The sequence below is a fragment of the Syngnathus floridae genome, unplaced genomic scaffold (genome assembly GCF_059516105.1).
Source record: "Syngnathus floridae isolate MCC-2025c unplaced genomic scaffold, RoL_Sflo_1.0 HiC_scaffold_34, whole genome shotgun sequence".
Lineage (NCBI taxonomy): Eukaryota > Metazoa > Chordata > Actinopteri > Syngnathiformes > Syngnathidae > Syngnathus > Syngnathus floridae.
The window spans coordinates 348,348-370,429 of NW_028284063.1; positions in this window are offsets into that span (position 1 = coordinate 348,348).

A 22,082-nucleotide genomic window follows, 5' to 3' on the forward strand; every position below is an offset into this window, starting at 1 on the left:
TCCGGCAGGGCGGGCCAAGGCGGAGCGAACGGACGCCCTTCAGGCCGCCAATGACGAGCTGAGAACCAAACTGATGGACGTCCAGTTAGAACTTCAGCAGGAGAAGAACAAGGTGAAAACCTCAACAGACAAACACTGCCTGCCTCCCTGCCTGCCTCCCTGCCTGCCTCCCTGCCTGCCTCCCTCCCTCCCAGTTTTCCCGATGTAGATTAGACATGCGTGTGCCATGACTGTGTCAGCCTACATCAACAAATGCACCAAGGACGTCAGCACCACTAAGAATGTCATCACCCGGGGCAACCAACGACCCTGGATGACTGAGGAGGTACGTCAAACGCTACGAGCGCGGAACTCTGCCTTCAAGTCTGGCGACAAGGAGACACTGAGGACAGCGAGAGCCAACTTGAACCGTGCCATCAGGATAGCGAAGCGAGACCGCAGTCGAAAATTTCAGGATCGTTTCCACGACGTCAAAAACATCAGGAGTATGTGGCAAGGCATACGGGCGATTACAGACTACAACTCACCCTCCCCCCCCCCGGTGGGTGTAGTTGATGCTGACTTTCTAAATGGTCTAAATAACTTCTTTGGGAGGTTCGAGGCACTAAACGGCACTCCAGCAGTTAAAACTGTCCCCCATCAGGAAGAGGAGGTACTCTGCCTTGACTCCGCCGATGTGTTGAAGACCCTGAGGAGAGTCAACCCCTGTAAGGCCCCTGGCCCCGACAACATTCCTGGGCGTGTGTTCAGGGAATGTGCAAGTCATCTGGCTGGGGTCATCACAGACATTTTTAACACCTCGCTGGGCCAAGCCACAGTGCCGGCGTGCTTTAAGACTGCCTCCATCATTCCGGTGCCGAAGAAACCTCAAATCACTTCATTTAATGATTACCGGCCTGTTGCACTGACTCCGGTTATGATGAAGTGCTTCGAAAGGCTGCTTAAAGGTCACATCGTTTCCAGACTCCCCCTATTATTTGACCCGTTCCAGTTTGCCGACCGGCAAAACCGCTCCACTCAGGACGCCATCTCCTCCGTTCTTCACCTGAGCCTGGCTCACCTGGAGGAGAAGAACACCCATGTGCGGAGGCTGTTCCTGGACTTCAGCTCAGCGTTTAACACCATCATCCCACAGCATCTGGTAGGAAAATTGGAACACCTGGGCTTCAACACCCCCCTTCGCAACTGGCTGCTAGACTTCCTCACCAACAGACCTCAGTCAGTCCGGGTCGGACAGAACACCTCTGATGTCATCACCCTCAGCACAGGCTCCCTTCAGGGCTGCGTCCTGAGCCCCCTGCTGTGCACCCTGATGACACACGACTGCGTCCTCAGGTTCACCACCAATCACATCGTGAAGTCAGCAGACGACACAACGGTGGTGGGGCTCATCAGAGACAACAACGACCTGGACTACAGAGAGGAGGTGGAGCAGCTGGTGGGCTGGTGCAGAGAAAACAGCCTGATCCTGAATGAGGAGAAGATGAAGGAGATCATCGTCGACTTCAGGAAAAAACAGCCTCACCACGCTCCACTGATCATCAACAGCTCAGCTGTGGAGGTGGTCAGCACCACCAAATTCCTGGGGGTCCACATCACAGAAGACCTCACCTGGACTATGAACACTACGGCACTGGTCAAGAGGGCACAGAAGCGCTTGTACTTCCTGCGGAGGATGAGGAGAGCCCACCTGCCCCCACCCATCATGAGGACGTTCTACAGGAGCACCATAGAGAGCATTCTGACAAGCTGTCTCTCTGTGTGGTGTGGAGGCTGCACCGCCTCCGATTGGAAGAACGTGAGGAGAGTGGTGAGGACAGCAGAGAGGATCATAGGGGCTCCTCTTCCCTCCATTCAGGACATTTCATCTCAGCGCTGCATGTCCCGTGCCCGTAACATCATCAATGACCCATCACACCCCCACCATGGACTGTTCTCCCTGCTGCCCTCTGGGAAGAGGTTTGCAGCATCCGCTGCAGGTCCACCAGGTTCTGCAACAGCTTTTTCCCTGCTGTCATCAGACTGTTGAACACTAGAACTGTTGAGCTCTAAACTGAACTCTGCATCACACATTCACAGAACTGTACTTTATGACACTACGGACCTCTATCTTGCACTATCTCGCACTACCAACTTTACTGAACTTGTATAAACCCTTTAAATAGAAGTTTAATACATGGTTTAGCATTCCTCTGCACACTCTTGAATACTGTTTTGCCTACTTGCACTATTGCATAATTATCACTGCTGCACTTTATACTTATTTTTAATATATATATATATATATATATATATATAGTATATGTATATATATATATTTTCATAGGATATGTTACTTCTATTCAACTGCAATATCACTACTTTGTTGTAAGACGTATGCAACGGAATTTCGTTTTGTATGCACCATGTGCAGACAAGATGACAATAAAGTTTGTCTAAGTCTAAGTCTAAGTCATGTCAGGTCAGCTGTCTGGAGAGAGAGAGAAGTCAGGACCTGCGGGCGGAGCACCACCGTGCCACCGCCGCCATGACGGAACTCAAAAGCAAACTCCATGAGGAGAAGCAGAAAGAGTTAGCCATTACCAGGGAGACATTACTGCGGCAGCATGAAATGGAGCTGATGAGAGTGATCAAAATCAAAGATGGAGAGATCCAGCGACTGAATGCCTTGGTCCTCAGCCTGAGGGACGGCTCCATGGACAAGGTGATCCGCTCTATCCGTGTCTGACTATCCGCACGCCACGTCGGGCTTCGATGCGGCCGCTACCGTATTGTGTAGCTTGTCCCCAGTAAGCGTCGCGGCACTCCGTTGCGGTCTCAACGGCCCGGTGTGGCGCAATGTCTGCTCAGGTGAGGAGGGGGGGCGCTTTGCTGGCGGAGGTGGAGGAGACGCGGCGGTGTCGGGAGACCGAGCGGTGTCGCCTCCACCAGGAGCGCGGAAGAAGCCCTGGCAGCGGCCCAGCAGGCCTGGCAGTCCCGAGCGGCCGAGCTCCGATCGGCTCATCACCAGCATCGGGAGGAGCTGAGCCGAACCAAGAGAGACTGCGAGAGGGAGATCCGCCGACTGGTAGGACTGATCAGATGCGCGGTGCGTGGCTATGTTCCCAATTTCGTTGTATACCTGCAGTGCAATGACACCTAAGGCATTCTATTCTATTCTATTTCACAAGAAGAAAATGTCCGGTTGCTCGCTTCGCTTTTGTCACAGCAAAGGTGTTCTAGTCGATTCAAGAAAAAAATTGGCCGGTTGCTCTCTGTGTTTTTGTCACAATTCTGGCAAATGAGTTTGCCCGCCTGCCTGAGCGCTCCCCGTTTGTACATCCAGACGGATGAGATCAAGCTGAAAGACAGAGCGGTTAGTGTTTTGGATGAAGCCCTGGGGCCGGCCACGTCCACCGCCTTCAGCTGCAGACTCAGGCTGCCGAGCAGCAGATCGCTGCCCTGAGGGATTCCCAAAGGGCGGGCCTAAACTACCCTGGAAGTGGGGTCAACGCCGCTACTAGCGATCCTCTTCATTGCGTAAGCCACCTCATCACACACTTGCAGTACGCATGACTTAGTTCGTTGCTGGAGGAAGGTAGCACAAAAACAGTTTTGAACTTTGAACGAGTGCTTGTGTGTGTGTGTTGCGGGGCGTTTTCAGTCTCAGGAGGATCGGGACACGCGACGGTTTCATCTGAAAATCGCTGAGCTCAGCGCAGTCATCAGGAAACTGGAGGATGGAAACGCCCTGCTTTCTGAAGAGCGCAATGAACTGGTAATTTATTGACGGCACGCTTGAAGGTTTGCGCTACGTTTGATGCGCGCCATCCAGCGAGGCACCCATTGCGCTTGCTTATTAGTTGAGCGGCGCGGCGAGTCGGTTGCCTGGTAGATGTCTTTTATTGGGAGCCAAAGCCACGATTCCGTTCAAACCGATGCAAAAGGAATGGATGCGTTCTGGCCCGCGTGTTGTGCGTCTTTCACATCCCGCACTTCATGCTTGCAGCTAAAGCGACTGAGAGAAACAGAAAGCCAGTTTCTGCCACTCCTGTACAAAAACAAACGCCTGAGCAGGAAGAATGAAGAACTCTCGCTGGTGCTGTGTCGCCTTGAAAACAAAGTGCGCTTTGTCACCCAGGAGAACGAGGAGATGGCAAGCTTGGTAAGTCGACGCGGACAACGGCGGCGTGCCAACAGAGTCCACTGCATTTGTGTTCCACAGAGAAGGCCTAGTTCGCTCAATGACCTGGACCGCGGTTGCGGCCAGCAGGACGGTGAAATGGAGTTCCTTCAAGTTGTGGAGCAGCGGCACATCATCGACAACTTGTCCAAGGTCTTCAGGCAGGCGACTCGGTGCACGTACGGCAGCGCCGCGCTCGCTCGCTGTCGCCAGGAAACCTTTTCCGTCCAAAGCTTGGCCGGCGGCCGCCATCCAAAAAATTGGCCCCTTAAATTCCGACCTTTCAAGCAGGAGCATTGTGCGCACGCGTTTGAACACGCTTTAGACTTGTTTTGCCGTTTTCAGCAGCTCAAAGCTCCCGTTTTGTCAGCGCCTTTGCCACTCGCTGTGCGCTGAAAACGACAGACTTGCCCGGCTGCTCAGCCCGTCAACCATGAGCCGCGAGCGCGACGTCATTGTCCGTAGGCAGCTAGTGGCAAAATGCACCCTGTTAGAGTTGCGCTCGCTCCAACTTATTTTGCAAGAACCACACGGGAGACAAGTAAGTTCTTTTGGACACCTGCAGGTGGAGAGTCCATCCGTTGTACGAATGAAGTCTGACTCTCGGCTCCTGCACGAGCATTTTAATTAAGAGAAACAGGGTGGGTGTAAGAGTGGATTGAATAGAGGAAGCCCTTGACCTCTAGTCAAAACATAGCAAGGGGTGTTTTACAACTTTGTGTAGGAAGGGATAAGCGATAGGGATAAATAAGGGATAAATAATATTATTTATTACAGGTCGCAGTCAAAGTCAAAGCAACACAATGATACGATAAAGATAATCTGGAAAACCCTGACACACCCTGTAGTTGTCACTTTTGGAAAAGACGAGCGTCCCTCCAATCATCGCCGGTGACGTGTTTTTCAGGCTCTGGAGACAGGAGCTCATGTCAGAAATGTCATTGTGAGTCGCGTTTGTTTCTGCGCCGGAGCCGTTCGTTCCCTTTGCATCCAAAGAATCTCAAAGGCGGATTATTTGTGTCGACAGGAGAGAGATTTGCTGCTACGATACCGACGTCGAGAATCTCTGAGGAGGAACAAAGCGTGAGGTCCTGCAAGGTGAGTCTGTTTGTTTGCGGCTGCTTGGTGTTGCGCAAGATGAAATGGCCTTTTTCTCGCTATCGTTCCTCTCGTCGATTCATCGTGAGGTGTCGCTTCAGTTTGTTCAGAGAGATGTTTGCTTCCGCGCCCGCAGGTCATCGAAACATTTTACGGCTACGACGAAGACGTGTTGGTGGACTCGGACGGATCGTCCTTGTCTTTTCACACCGACAGAACCCCCGACACGGAACCCGAAGAGGTAGCCCGCCATTTCTGCCAGCGTATTGGCACCAAACATTCCTCTTCAGCCTGGAATCGGACTCGTCTTTGCGTCGCGGGTGCTTTGTCGCCGGTCTGACTGATTCTGGTACTAGTGCTGTGTTGCATTGGTGTGTGCATGAAGAGGCGGAGCTTCGCTACCGCCAGCTGACGCAAGAATATCAAGCGCTGCAACGAGCCTACGCTCTGCTAGCCCAGACCAGCGAAGGGGACTACGACGCCGAGAAGGAGATCAAGGTGGCGCCCCTTCCCGCAACCCCCGGCCGGGTCGCAGCCTCCCCGTTCTCACCCAGCCTCGGGTGTTCTCTGGTCTGAAAGGAGGAGGAGGAGCCTCCCTCCTCCTCCTTTCAGACCAGAGAAAAGCTGATGGTAGAAATGGGTCACTATCAAAGCAGAGTAGCAGATCTGGAGTCAGCGCTGAAGCAACAAGGACAGGTAAGCTCATCAATGAGCACACCTTTTTCTCAGACAAAATAGCTACATTCTTCAGTCACTCATCTGTCTGGCATTACTGGACCAACCCCCCCCCCCCCCCCGAACGTGGCTGGGAAAATGCGGAGAAAAGCAAATGTCATTTTCCAGTCAACCAAAGAATTTGTGGATGAAAATGACACAACATTCCAAAGCTGTCCACGCGTTTGTCTCTTCTAGAATGTCAAGTGGGTGGAGGAGAAGCAGCTGCTGCGTCAGAGCAATCAGCAGTTGGCCGAAAAGGTGACGGAAAGAAAGGCGCTGGGCGGAGTCGCTTGGCGTCACACCTGTCGGGAAGCCCCGCAGATGAGGTCTGACTGTCTTTTCAGGTCAGGCGGATGGAGGCGGAAGAAGCGCGTCTGAAAGAGCACATCCAGGATATCCGAGACCAAAACGAACTGCTTGAGTTCCGCATCCTGGAGCTGGAGGTGGGAAGACTCGCACAAGCGTGTTGAGGCCAGAGATGTGACGGACGGACGGACGGACGGACGGATGCATGCCTCTGCCTTTCAGGAGAGGGAGTGGCGCTCCCCCGTCTTGAAGTTTCTGCAAGTCCGTTTCCCAGACGGCCTCAGCCCTTTGCAGATCTACTGCGAGGCCGAGGGCGTGAGCGTAGGTAAGGCGTCCCTCGCAACCCTAACCTTAACCCGAGGTCCCAGAACACCTTACATTGCTCCTTGCGCCTTTCCCCCGGACATCGTCATCAGTGATCTGATGAAGAAGCTGGACATCCTGGGCTATAACGCCGTAAGTGTATGTCGAACTCCTTATGTTCGCACTCCACGAGACTCGGCGGCTCAAATGTGACTTTTGGAAGGCTTTGCGCTGAAAGAAGCTTGTTGACGCTGTGCCTTTGGGCTCTTGCAGAATCTCACCAACGAGGAGCAGGTGGTCGTGATTCACGCCAGGACCCTTCTCACCCTAGCCGAGAAGGTAACGCGCACGTCCACGCACGCTCTCGCATTCTGCTTATGTGACAGCAGCCTTTCCTCAGTGGTTAGAATACATCAAAGTGACCAAGTCAGCACTTCAACAGAAGATGTTGGACATTGAAAGTGAGAAGGTAGACAGACACGCGACATCAGCCAAGGGGAACTCCGGCAATGTGCCCCAACAATTCTGACCTTGAGCTGTGCTAGGATATGTTCTGCAAGCAGAAGGGCTACCTGGATGAAGAGTTGGACTTCAGGAAGTGTTCCATGGACCAGGCTCATAAGGTAAGCCGCCCTCAAATCTCCCGCCGGACCACTGATGGACGAGGATTGCGGCCCAGAGGATCCTGGAGCTGGAGGCCATGTTGTACGAGGCGCTACCGCAGCGGGACTGCCCCGCCACGGACGGCGAAAAAGCCAGCCACGCTGGCGTGAATGACGTGCTGACGGCGGATCAGAGAGAAGAGCTTAGGAGCGCCGTGGACCAATGGAAGCGAGCCCTGATGTGCGAGTTGAGGGAGCGCGACGCTTGCATCCTCCAAGAGAGAATGGATCTGCTGCACAGCACGCAACAGGTAAGGGCCCAAAGCCAGCCCGGCACTTACTTGCACGCTTACTGGCTTTTGAATGCCACTTTCCATTTGTCCGTCCTAGAGGAACAAAGAGCTGAAAGAATTCATCGAAGCTCAGAAGAGACAAATCAAACAATTGGAGGAGAAGTTTCTGTTTCTCTTTCTATTCTTCTCCTTGGCCTTCATTCTGTGGCCCTAACACCAGCTGGTGAGTGAGCTCCAGCGGCACCGCACTCGACACCTCCGATACACTGCCAGCCGGTCTCAGACGTTGGCAGACGCTCCGATGCCAACGTATACCCCCCGCCACGGTGACAGAGGCACCGCGTCACACCGGCGCTCATCCAATCAGAAGGCAGGAAAAGCAAATTCACATGCAGGGCACTTTTGAACCAGAAGAGAGCGCCACAAAAAACGGTTGTTGCCCCAAACGCGCACTAAAAAGGGTCAGAATAACAAGAGTCCCACTGGCCAGCCGGGGCCACCCGTCCAGCTGTTTCTTCAGGGGGGAAAAAAATTGGAGTCACCGGTGAGTACATTTTGCATTTAGCTCTGCTTTTCTGCTTCTGTCTTCAAGTGTGTGGCATCCTGCGATCAAAGATTCAGCCAACCCCAAAGCGGTTGACCTCAACGTCCCACCACCATGCGTACCAGAGCAGGTGACGTGATGCTTTGGACATCCTTCCGTCTCAGATGCCCAAAAGTACTCTTTGCCACATCTGCGGCAATACGGTGTCTTTTCAAAGGTGCAAATAAATCCAGCGTGGGCGGAACACGCACGTCTTCGGTTTTTCCCGCTTTGTTTGTGTGACAGCTGTTGTGAAAATTTTATACAAATAAAGTTGTATAGTACAGGTTTGGCCAAGCCGCAACTCCCGAACCGCATGCGGCTCTTTTATGTTCATATCAACATTTGTGTGTGTGTGTGTGTGTGTGTGTGTGGGGGGGGGTTGTGCGTGTTGGCTTCACTTGAGTTCAATTTGGTATTTTGGTCAAAAGCGCATGTGGTGAAATTCCACAAAGTAGGATGGGCAAACACATTTCTTTAAACTATGAGTGTCAATTGGGCTCTCGAAATGGCAGGGAAAAGATGCACAGCAAAACGAAAATACGTAGATGAACACAGGACGTTTTAATCAGAGTGGGAAAGTTTCTATTTTTTGTTGAACGTGATGGCAAACCATTCTGCCTGATATGTCAGACCTCAGCGCATTTCAAAGATTCAAATCTTCAGCGCCATGCGCTTCAGCTCACTCCATGCTAACATTGATCAGGCGTCGAACCCGCATCATCATGCTTAAGAGGTGGCCATGCTAACCAGTGCGCCATTATGTCAACGCATAATAACTAAGTCTACTGGTCAAAACAGCGGTTACTATATGACGTCGCTACGTCGTGGTCACGTGACGCAGACAAGACGTCAATGGACGTGGGCAGAGTTAACTTGTTTAAAAGGGAGTAGGCAGAAGAAATATTTAATTTATTTAAATCTATTTTGAGTGCACACCATTATGCCAATGCATAACAACTGTAAATCTACTAAATAAAACAGCGGTTGCTATATGACATCTGCCACGTCGTGGTCACGTGACATACGTGACGTCGATGGGCGTAACTTTCGCCGGAATTCAAATCCGCGGGGAGAGTTAACTTGTTTAAAAGAGAGTGGGCAGAAGAATTATTTAATTTATTTAAATCTATTTGGTGTGTGCGCCATTATGTCAATGCATAACAACTGTAAGTCTACTAAACAAAACAGCGGTTGCTATATGACGTCTGCCACGTCGTGGTCACGTGACGCGGACGTGACGTCGACGCCTACTTTACATCCCACCGATCACAGGACCCCTCGGCTGCATAACCGTGCCCCCTTCCCAACCAATCGGATTTGCTATACGCGAAAACGACGCCAATGGAAAGAGCTTCCGCCCAAATTTAAATCCGTGGGCGCGGCTCGCAGCAGGAAGTAGGAAAATGGCGGCGATGTTGACAAAGACACAGCGGATGGTAACATACGACTAACAAGAGAAATATTTTTATTTTCTGCTTGCAACTGGACCGTCCAGAGCGTACACGGTAAGTACAACTCATCGTTTTTAAAAAGAAGTACTTTTGTTGCCCTGAAAAGCGAGTGAGCGTGGCGTTTGTGGGGGACGTCGAATTTCGACGATTCTTTCTGGTCAACGGTTGTAAATGATTGTGTTGATTAAAAAAGAAAACTTGATGTAACTCTACTTTTAACTGCCGTTTCAGATAGATTTGGAATTGCATCACATCCAATTTTGCCTAGAGCGTACACGGTAAGTAACACTCGTTGTGTTTAAGGAGATTTACGTTTGTAATAGCAGAAGTGTAGCCGCGTTGCGTTGTACGTGTGAATGTTGGTCCGGGCGAAATGTTAATGTTTAATTTCATTCCTTTAGGTTCCACGGTGTTTGTTGGCTGCAAGTTTTCCACTGCAAGAAGAGGCTCATATCATTGACCAGGAGCGAGCTACAATGGTGAGTAGCCATAACATTTATGTTAAACACTTCCTATTTCATGTCTAACAGTACTTGATTTAACAAATAACCATAAATAAATACAGTGTGGGCACTGAAGTTAACATATGTGATTATACTGCCTAATCTGTCACCGAGTAGATTGTTGCAAAGTAATATAAGATCCAAAGTTGTAATTCAGAATAGTTTTCAAAAGAAGGCCATTAGAATTATATACAAGTCTGATTACCCTGAACAAGCTATTAATTAAATCACAAATTCTTCAATTCAAAGATTTGGTAGATTATCAGACAAATAATGTCTAACAGTAATTGATTTAACACATCACGATAAGTAGATTGAGTGTGGGCACTCTCAAATTAACAGATATGATTATACTGCCTAATCTGTTACAGAGTATGTTGTTGCCAAGTAATGTAGAATAGATCCAAAGTAGTAATCCAGAATAGTTTTGAAGAGGCCATTAGAATAATAAACAAATCTGATTACCTTGAACATAATAACAAGCTAAGTGTTTAATATGTCCTATGAAGTCAAAATTGGGCACCATCATGTGGTGAAATTTGGAATTGCATCACATCCAATTTTGCCTGGGAACAAACAGATTAAATAAATCTTAGTTTTGAATAAGCCACTCCTTCTCAAACAAGTAAACTCTGCCCATTTCGCGCAGTAGATGTTCTGTTAATATCTAGTATTTATACAAAGTCATAATTTAAATTGCTTTCAACCTTCATTCATCGGTTCAACCAACATTACTCGCTCTTATTACCAACTTGTATTGATTTAACTAAGCGTTTAATACTTCCTATCAGGTCTCAAGGCAAGATTTGGCAAAATACAATTTCAGCAAATCCAATTTTGCCAGGGAACAAAAATAGATTAAATAAACTAAATAAGTCTTCTTCCCATTAAATAAATCAGAAAAGTCTGTCTTGTAACCAGTCCTCTTCAAACAAGTAAAGTCTGCCCATTTTGTGCCGTAGATTTTGTGTCTATGCCTAGTATTTAAACAAAATCATAATTTAAACGACTTCTTTCCTTCATTCACTTTGGAAATTTGGAATTGCAGCAAATCGAATTTTGCCAGGGAACAAAAATAGATCAATTAAACTAAATAAGTCTTCTTCCCATTAAATAAATTAAAAAAGTCTGTCTTGTAACCAGTCCTTTTCAAACAAGTAAAGTCTGCCCATTTTGTGCCGTCGATTTTGTGTTAATGCCTAGTATTTATACAAAATCATAATTTAAAGGACTTCATTCCTTCATTCACTTTGGAAATTTGGAATTGCAGCACATCAAATTTTGCCTGGGAAGAAAAGTAGATTAAATAAATTTAATAAGTTTTACTACTTCCCATTAAATAAATTAAATACGTCTTACTTGTTCCCACTCCTTTTCAAAAAAGTAGTTTAAAACGAGGTCCCTTCACTCAACCTTTAACCCTATTTATTCACCTTCTAGGCTAAGTGTTAAAGGCTAAGTGTTAAAGGCTAAGTGTTAAAGGCTAAGTGTTAAAGGCTAAGTGTTAGAGGCTAAGTGCCAGAGGCTAGGCGCCAGAGGCGAGTTTTTGTGGGCTGAAGTTTTAGTGGGGTTAGTGTGAATACAATCCAAAAGAATACAACAGAATACAATACAATAGAATATAATACATAGATTAAATTATATAGCTCTTACTACTTCCCATTAAATAAATTAAATACGTCTTACTTGTTCCCAATCCTTTTCAAAAAAGTAGTTTAAAACGAGGGCCCTTCACTCAACCTTTAACCTCAACCCCGCACGTCACATTGTGTTGTATCTGTGAATGTTGGTTGTGGCCAAATGATAGTTTTCTTTCATTCGTTTAGGTTCCACGGTGTTTGTTGGCTATGTTTTCCACTGTCAGAAGGATGAAAATACAAAGTACAACGCTTGGACGTGGGCGAAGGCGTCACCGGTGAGTCCTTCCTTCCTATTTATTTACCTTCTAGATGCTAGAGGCTAAGTGTTAGAGGCTAAGTGTTAGAGGCTAAGTGTTAAACACAATACGAACAACACAACGATACTGCACTGAACAACACGATACCGCACTGAGAAACACGATACCGCACTGAACAACACGATACCGCACTGAACAACACCATGCCGCACTGAACACCATGCCACACTGAACAACACCATCCCGCACTGAACAACACCATGCCGCACTAAACAACACCATGCCGCACTGAACAACACCATGCCTCACTGAACGACACCATGCCGCACTGAAAGACACCATGCCGCACTGAACGACACCATGCCGCACTGAAAGACACCATCCCGCACTGAACACCATGCCGCACTGAACAACACCATCCTGCACTGAACAACACCATCCCGCACTGAACAACACCATGCCGCACTGAACAACATTATGCCGCACTGAACATTATGCCGCACTGAACAACACCATGCCGCACTGAACAACACGATCCCGCATTGAACACCATCCCGCACTGAACAACACCATGCCGCACTGAACAACACCATGCCGCACTGAACAACACTATGCCGCACTGAACAACACCATGCCGCACTGAACAACACCATTCCGCACTGAACAACACCATGCCGCACTGAACAACATTATGCTGCACTGAACAACACCATGCCGCACTGAACAACACCATGCCGCACTGAACAACACCATGCCGCACTGAACAACACCATGCCGCACTGAACAACACCATCCCGAACTGAACAACACCATGCCGCATTGAACAACACCATGCCGCACTGAACACCATCCTGCACTGAACAACACCATCCCGCACTGAACAACACCATGCCGCACTGAACAACACCATGCCGCACTGAACAACACCATGCCGCAATGAACAACACCATCCCGCACTGAACAACATTATGCCGCACTGAACAACATTATGCCGCACTGAACAACATTATGCCGCACTGAACAACATTATGCCGCACTGAACAACATTATGCCGCACTGAACAACACCATGCCGCACTGAACAACACCATGCCGCACTGAACAACACCATGCCGCACTGAACAACACCATGCCGCACTGAACAACACGATCCCGCATTGAACAACACCATGCCGCACTGAACAACACCATCCTGCACTGAACAACACCATCCCGCACTGAACAACACCATGCCGCACTGAACAACATTATGGCGCACTGAACAACATTATGCCGCACTGAACAACACCATGCCGCACTGAACAACACCATGCCGCACTGAACAACACCATGCCGCAATGAACACCATCCCGCACTGAACAACACCATGCCGCACTGAGCAACACCATGCCGCACTGAACAACAACATCCCGCACTGAACAACACCATGCCGCACTGAACAACACCATTCCGCACTGAACAACACCATGCCGCACTGAACAACATTACGCTGCACTGAACAACACCATGCCGCACTTAACAACACCATGCCGCACTGAACAACACCATGCCGCATTGAACAACACCATGCCGCATTGAACAACACCATGCCGCACTGAACAACACCATCCTGCACTGAACAACACCATGCCGCATTGAACAACACCATGCCGCACTGAACAACACCATCCTGCACTGAACAACACCATCCCGCACTGAACAACACCATCCCGCATTGAACAACACCATCCTGCACTGAACAACACCATGCCGCACTGAACAACACCATGCCGCACTGAACAACACCATTCCGCACTGAACAACACCATGCCGCACTGAACAACACCATCCTGCACTGAACAACACCATCCCGCACTGAACAACACCATGCCGCATTGAACAACACCATCCTGCACTGAACAACACCATCCTGCACTGAACAACACCATGCCGCACTGAACAACACCATGCCGCACTGAACAACACCATGCCGCACTGAACAACACCATGCCGCACTGAACATTATGCCGCACTGAACAACATTATGTCGCACTGAACAACACCATGCCGCACTGAACAACACCATGCCGCACTGAACAACATTATGCCGCACTGAAAAACACCATGCCGCACTGAACAACACCATCCCGCACTGAACAACACCATGCCGCATTGAACAACACCATGCCGCACTGAACAACACCATGCTGCACTGAACAACATTATGCTGCACTGAACAACACGATCCTGCATTGAACAACACCATGCCGCACTGAACAACACCATCCTGCACTGAACAACACCATCCTGCAATGAACAACACCACCCCGCACTGAACAACACGATCCCCCATTGAACAACACCATCCCGCACTGAACAACACCATGCCGCACTGAACAACACCATTCCGCACTGAACAACACCATGCCGCACTGAACAACACCATGCCGCACTGAACAACACCATGCCGCACTGAACAACACCATGCCGCACTGAACAACACCATGCCGCACTGAACAACATTATGCCGCACTGAACAACACCATGCCGCACTGAACAACACCATCCCGCACTGAACAACACCATGCCGCATTGAACAACACCATGCCGCACTGAACAACACCATCCTGCACTGAACAACACCATCCCGCACTAAACAACACCATGCCGCACTGAACAACACCATGCCGCACTGAACAACACCATGCCGCACTGAACAACACCATGCCGCACTGAACAACACCATGCCGCACTGAACAACATTATGCCGCACTGAACAACACCATGCCGCACTGAACAACACCATCCCGCACTGAACAACACCATGCCGCATTGAACAACACCATGCCGCACTGAAAAACACCATGCCGCACTGAACAACACCATCCCGCACTGAACAACACCATGCCGCATTGAACAACACCATGCCGCACTGAACAACACCATGCTGCACTGAACAACATTATGCTGCACTGAACAACACGATCCTGCATTGAACAACACCATGCCGCACTGAACAACACCATCCTGCACTGAACAACACCATCCTGCAATGAACAACACCACCCCGCACTGAACAACACGATCCCCCATTGAACAACACCATCCCGCACTGAACAACACCATGCCGCACTGAACAACACCATTCCGCACTGAACAACACCATGCCGCACTGAACAACACCATGCCGCACTGAACAACACCATGCCGCACTGAACAACACCATGCCGCACTGAACAACACCATGCCGCACTGAACAACATTATGCCGCACTGAACAACACCATGCCGCACTGAACAACACCATCCCGCACTGAACAACACCATGCCGCATTGAACAACACCATGCCGCACTGAACAACACCATCCTGCACTGAACAACACCATCCCGCACTAAACAACACCATGCCGCACTGAACAACACCATGCCGCACTGAACAACACCATGCCGCACTGAACAACACCATGCCGCACTGAACAACATTATGCCGCACTGAACAACACCATGCCGCACTGAACAACACCATCCCGCACTGAACAACACCATGCCGCATTGAACAACACCATGCCGCACTGAACAACACCATCCTGCACTGAACAACACCATCCCGCACTAAACAACACCATGCCGCACTGAACAACATTATGGCGCACTGGACAACATTATGCCGCACTGAACAACACCATGCCGCACTGAACAACACCATGCCGCACTGAACAACACCATGCCGCACTGAACAACACCATGCCGCACTGAACAACATTATGCCGCACTGAACAACACCATGCCGCACTGAACAACACCATCCCGCACTGAACAACACCATGCCGCATTGAACAACACCATGCCGCACTGAACAACACCATCCTGCACTGAACAACACCATGCCGCACTGAACAACACCATGCCGCACTGAACAACACCATGCCGCACTGAACAACACCATGCCGCACTGAACAACACCATGCCGCACTGAACAACATTATGCCGCACTGAACAACACCATGCCGCACTGAACAACACCATCCCGCACTGAACAACACCATGCCGCATTGAACAACACCATGCCGCACTGAACAACACCATCCTGCACTGAACAACACCATCCCGCACTAAACAACACCATGCCGCACTGAACAACATTATGGCGCACTGGACAACATTATGCCGCACTGAACAACACCATGCCGCACTGAACAACACCATGCCGCACTGAACAACACCATGCCGCACTGAACAACACCATGCCGCACTGAACAACATTATGCCGCACTGAACAACACCATGCCGCACTGAACAACACCATGCCGCACTGAACAACACGATCCCGCATTGAACAACACCATCCTGCACTGAACAACACCATGCCGCACTGAACAACACCATGCCGCACTGAACAACACCATTCCGCACTGAACAACACCATGCCGCACTGAACAACACCATCCTGCACTGAACAACACCATCCCGCACTGAACAACACCATGCCGCATTGAACAACACCATGCCGCACTGAACAACACCATCCTGCACTGAACAACACCATGCCGCACTGAACAACACCATGCCGCACTGAACAACACTATGCCGCACTGAACAACATTATGCCGCACTGAACAACATTATGCCGCACTAAACAACATTATGTCGCACTGAACAACACCATGCCGCACTGAACAACACCATGCTGCACTGAACAACATTATGCCGCACTGAACAACACGATCCCGCATTGAACAACACCATCCCGCAGTGAACAACACCATGCCGCATTGAACAACACCATGCTGCACTGAACAACACCATGCTGCACTGAACAACATTATGCTGCACTGAACAACACGATCCTGCATTGAACAACACCATGCCGCACTGAACAACACCATCCTGCACTGAACAACACCTTTCCACACTGAACAACACCATGCCGCACTGAACAACATTATGCCGCACTGAACAACACCATGCCGCACTGAACAACACCATGCCGCACTGAACAACACCATGCCGCACTGAACAACACCATGCCGCAATGAACAACACCATCCCGCACTGAACAACACCATGCCGCATTGAACAACACCATGCCGCACTGAACAACACCATCCCGCACTGAACAACACCACCCCGCACTGAACAACACGATCCCGCATTGAACAACACCATCCCGGACTGAACAACACCATGCCGCACTGAACAACACCATTCCGCACTGAACAACACCATGCCGCACTGAACAACACCATGCCGCACTGAACAACACCATGCTGCACTGAACAACACCATGCCGCACTGAACAACATTATGCCGCACTGAACAACACCATGCCGCACTGAACAACACCATGCCGCACTGAACAACACCATGCCGCATTGAACAACACCATGCCGCACTGAACAACACCATCCTGCACTGAACAACACCATCCCGCACTGAACAACACCATGCCGCACTGAACAACATTATGGCGCACTGAACAACATTATGCCGCACTGAACAACACCATGCCGCACTGAACAACACCATGCCGCACTGAACAACACCATGCCGCACTGAACAACATTATGCCGCACTGAACAACATTATGCCGCACTGAACAACACCATGCCGCACTGAACAACACCATGCCGCACTGAACAACACCATGCCGCACTGAACAACACGACGTCGCACTGAACAACACGACGCCGCACAGAACAACACGACGCCGCACAGAATAACACAATGCCGCACAGAACAACACAATACCGCACAAACAGTTTTAGATAATATTACGTCGCAGTCATGTGACTTGGACATGACGTCAATAGGCGGAACTCACGGCAAAATTATAATCCGTGGGCGTGGCTTGCAACAGGAAGTAGGAAAGCGGCAATTCTGGCAAACAAGACACAGCGGTTAGTAACACGATGACTAACAAGGCAAATATTTTTGTTTTCAGCTTGCAACTTGACCGTCTAGAGCGTACAAGGTAATTACAACTGTTTTTTTTTTAGCCCTGAAAAGCGAGGGAGTGTGGCGTTTGGGAGGAATGTCGAACTCGGTGTCTGCTTCCAGCCACAGACGCCAAATTTCGACGATTGTTTCGACTGGTCAACGGTTGTAAATTATTGCGTTGACTAAAAACTTTATTTAACTCTACTCTTAACTTTGCCGTTTCAGATATGCGGGTATTACACCGCGGAAATGACGTCAATAGGCTGAACTCTCGCCAAAATTCAAATCTGTGGGCGCAATGGCCTTGAGCGAGACACCGGATACAAACACGACGATTATCAACAGAAATATCTTTATTTTCTGCTTGCAAGTGGACCGTCTAGAGCGTACACGGTAAGTACAACTCATTGTGTTTAAAAAGATTTACGTTTGTGTAGTTTGCGTTGCGTTGTATCTGTGAATGTTGGTTGAGGCTAAATGTTAATGTTTAATTTCATTCCTTTAGGTTCCACGGTGTTTGTTGGCTGTATGTTTTCCACTGCAAGAAAAGGCTCGTATCATTGACCAGCAGGAGCTACAATGGTGAGTACCCCTTTCGTCTTCCATTTATGTTAAACACTTCCTATTTCATGTCTAACAGTACTCGATTTAACAAATAACCATAAATAAATACAGTGTGGGCAGTCACGTTAACATATGTGATTATCCTGCCTAATATGTTTATCACAAATATGTCACTAATCACTAATATGTTTATTTGTTTATCACAACACCTTTGGACCTTCAGCAATCGATTATTTCCCTTCATCTACATAGAGACAGAACGATGGTGTCTTAAACATCTCATTCATTTCACCAAATAACTTCACGCAGGTGGATAACGGCCGTCTCGGTCACGCTATGTTGCGTGATGCAGTTTTGAAGAACCAAATGCATTTATTCAATGAATAAGTCAAGCTAGTTCTATGTTTATGATGTTGTAAATTACGGTACCGATTGAAGTTGAGTTCGAAGCCAGTGGAAAACAGCGCTGCGTTTGTGCTCTCCAGGTACAAATGTTGTGATCTCTGACTGACGACCGGGCGAGACTCGAGTAAGAGATGTCCAAACGAGCTCCGGCAGGGCGGGCCAAGGCGGAGCGAACGGACGCCCTTCAGGCCGCCAATGACGAGCTGAGAACCAAACTGATGGACGTCCAGTTAGAACTTCAGCAGGAGAAGAACAAGGTGAAAACCTCAACAGACAAACACTGCCTGCCTCCCTGCCTGCCTCCCTGCCTGCCTCCCTGCCTGCCTCCCTCCCTCCCAGTTTTCCCGATGTAGATTAGACATGCGTGTGCCATGACTGTGTCAGCCTACATCAACAAATGCACCAAGGACGTCAGCACCACTAAGAATGTCATCACCCGGGGCAACCAACGACCCTGGATGACTGAGGAGGTACGTCAAACGCTACGAGCGCGGAACTCTGCCTTCAAGTCTGGCGACAAGGAGACACTGAGGACAGCGAGAGCCAACTTGAACCGTGCCATCAGGATAGCGAAGCGAGACCGCAGTCGAAAATTTCAGGATCGTTTCCACGACGTCAAAAACATCAGGAGTATGTGGCAAGGCATACGGGCGATTACAGACTACAACTCACCCTCCCCCCCCCCGGTGGGTGTAGTTGATGCTGACTTTCTAAATGGTCTAAATAACTTCTTTGGGAGGTTCGAGGCACTAAACGGCACTCCAGCAGTTAAAACTGTCCCCCATCAGGAAGAGGAGGTACTCTGCCTTGACTCCGCCGATGTGTTGAAGACCCTGAGGAGAGTCAACCCCTGTAAGGCCCCTGGCCCCGACAACATTCCTGGGCGTGTGTTCAGGGAATGTGCAAGTCATCTGGCTGGGGTCATCACAGACATTTTTAACACCTCGCTGGGCCAAGCCACAGTGCCGGCGTGCTTTAAGACTGCCTCCATCATTCCGGTGCCGAAGAAACCTCAAATCACTTCATTTAATGATTACCGGCCTGTTGCACTGACTCCGGTTATGATGAAGTGCTTCGAAAGGCTGCTTAAAGGTCACATCGTTTCCAGACTCCCCCTATTATTTGACCCGTTCCAGTTTGCCGACCGGCAAAACCGCTCCACTCAGGACGCCATCTCCTCCGTTCTTCACCTGAGCCTGGCTCACCTGGAGGAGAAGAACACCCATGTGCGGAGGCTGTTCCTGGACTTCAGCTCAGCGTTTAACACCATCATCCCACAGCATCTGGTAGGAAAATTGGAACACCTGGGCTTCAACACCCCCCTTCGCAACTGGCTGCTAGACTTCCTCACCAACAGACCTCAGTCAGTCCGGGTCGGACAGAACACCTCTGATGTCATCACCCTCAGCACAGGCTCCCTTCAGGGCTGCGTCCTGAGCCCCCTGCTGTGCACCCTGATGACACACGACTGCGTCCTCAGGTTCACCACCAATCACATCGTGAAGTCAGCAGACGACACAACGGTGGTGGGGCTCATCAGAGACAACAACGACCTGGACTACAGAGAGGAGGTGGAGCAGCTGGTGGGCTGGTGCAGAGAAAACAGCCTGATCCTGAATGAGGAGAAGATGAAGGAGATCATCGTCGACTTCAGGAAAAAACAGCCTCACCACGCTCCACTGATCATCAACAGCTCAGCTGTGGAGGTGGTCAGCACCACCAAATTCCTGGGGGTCCACATCACAGAAGACCTCACCTGGACTATGAACACTACGGCACTGGTCAAGAGGGCACAGAAGCGCTTGTACTTCCTGCGGAGGATGAGGAGAGCCCACCTGCCCCCACCCATCATGAGGACGTTCTACAGGAGCACCATAGAGAGCATTCTGACAAGCTGTCTCTCTGTGTGGTGTGGAGGCTGCACCGCCTCCGATTGGAAGAACGTGAGGAGAGTGGTGAGGACAGCAGAGAGGATCATAGGGGCTCCTCTTCCCTCCATTCAGGACATTTCATCTCAGCGCTGCATGTCCCGTGCCCGTAACATCATCAATGACCCATCACACCCCCACCATGGACTGTTCTCCCTGCTGCCCTCTGGGAAGAGGTTTGCAGCATCCGCTGCAGGTCCACCAGGTTCTGCAACAGCTTTTTCCCTGCTGTCATCAGACTGTTGAACACTAGAACTGTTGAGCTCTAAACTGAACTCTGCATCACACATTCACAGAACTGTACTTTATGACACTACGGACCTCTATCTTGCACTATCTCGCACTACCAACTTTACTGAACTTGTATAAACCCTTTAAATAGAAGTTTAATACATGGTTTAGCATTCCTCTGCACACTCTTGAATACTGTTTTGCCTACTTGCACTATTGCATAATTATCACTGCTGCACTTTATACTTATTTTTAATATATATATATATATATATATATATATAGTATATGTATATATATATATTTTCATAGGATATGTTACTTCTATTCAACTGCAATATCACTACTTTGTTGTAAGACGTATGCAACGGAATTTCGTTTTGTATGCACCATGTGCAGACAAGATGACAATAAAGTTTGTCTAAGTCTAAGTCTAAGTCATGTCAGGTCAGCTGTCTGGAGAGAGAGAGAAGTCAGGACCTGCGGGCGGAGCACCACCGTGCCACCGCCGCCATGACGGAACTCAAAAGCAAACTCCATGAGGAGAAGCAGAAAGAGTTAGCCATTACCAGGGAGACATTACTGCGGCAGCATGAAATGGAGCTGATGAGAGTGATCAAAATCAAAGATGGAGAGATCCAGCGACTGAATGCCTTGGTCCTCAGCCTGAGGGACGGCTCCATGGACAAGGTGATCCGCTCTATCCGTGTCTGACTATCCGCACGCCACGTCGGGCTTCGATGCGGCCGCTACCGTATTGTGTAGCTTGTCCCCAGTAAGCGTCGCGGCGCTCCGTTGCGGTCTCAACGGCCCGGTGTGGCGCAATGTCTGCTCAGGTGAGGAGGGGGGGCGCTTTGCTGGCGGAGGTGGAGGAGACGCGGCGGTGTCGGGAGACCGAGCGGTGTCGCCTCCACCAGGAGCGCGGAAGAAGCCCTGGCAGCGGCCCAGCAGGCCTGGCAGTCCCGAGCGGCCGAGCTCCGATCGGCTCATCACCAGCATCGGGAGGAGCTGAGCCGAACCAAGAGAGACTGCGAGAGGGAGATCCGCCGACTGGTAGGACTGATCAGATGCGCGGTGCGTGGCTATGTTCCCAATTTCGTTGTATACCTGCAGTGCAATGA